The 770-nt window shown below is 32.2% G+C and overlaps 1 protein-coding gene across 3 annotated transcripts in view; it reads left to right on the top strand.

Annotated features, from left to right (window-relative positions):
* LOC102670851 (transcriptional activator protein Pur-beta) overlaps window positions 1-770 on the top strand; it is a 22,465-nt gene that overhangs the window by 13,039 nt on the left and 8,656 nt on the right. The window lies entirely within an intron of this gene.

Below are 770 nucleotides of genomic sequence, written 5' to 3'. Positions count from 1 at the left end.
TTTTTTTTACGCATGTAGCACGCTCGTTATTTATGATTAAGTCGTAAAAGAAAGAAACAAAAGTGCTTGTTCGTTTAACGCATAAACGTTGAATCATAACCGCGACACCGTATACATTTATTTACAAACTGAACGATGTCTCTATTAAAAAAAAAATAATTAATGAAATAATATATAATATAGGTGAAAAGATAAAAAGATTCTAGCCGAATACGAATCCTTATAATATGTATACTATACAAAGTTAATTATGTTATGTTTTGTTTCATCGATTCGTACGGGGAAGTACGCATGCAGACACAGATATAAGTTTGGAATCTGTATTATAAAGACATCAATGCAAACATACAACGGTATACACATACACGCACATACATTTAGACACATTAAACATATACATGCACTTAAAAGAAAAAATATAAATATACATAGATTATCAAAAAAATTTCTTACAGATAGCATACAACACACACACACACACACACACACACACACACACACACAGATTTTACATTCACATAAAAATATTCCATCATGAAAGACGAACGGTACAAGAGACGGTGTGCACGCGTACGTAATTACGTTACGTTTGAGTGACGGTCGATTTCTAACACAATTGCATATTAGGTATGTATTATACGAATGCATATTAGGTATTTATATAGAATCTATATAACTGTATAATTGTAACGAAATGCCAATGTCCATGGACCCAGGCAACTGTATCACCTGTTAACGTGCAATCAATCGAATTGAAGAAGATGTTGCGG

Source organism: Apis dorsata, unplaced genomic scaffold (assembly GCF_000469605.1).
Source record: "Apis dorsata unplaced genomic scaffold, Apis dorsata 1.3 scaffold_400, whole genome shotgun sequence".
NCBI classification, from domain to species: domain Eukaryota; kingdom Metazoa; phylum Arthropoda; class Insecta; order Hymenoptera; family Apidae; genus Apis; species Apis dorsata.
This window is presented reverse-complemented; position numbering and strand designations above follow the sequence as displayed.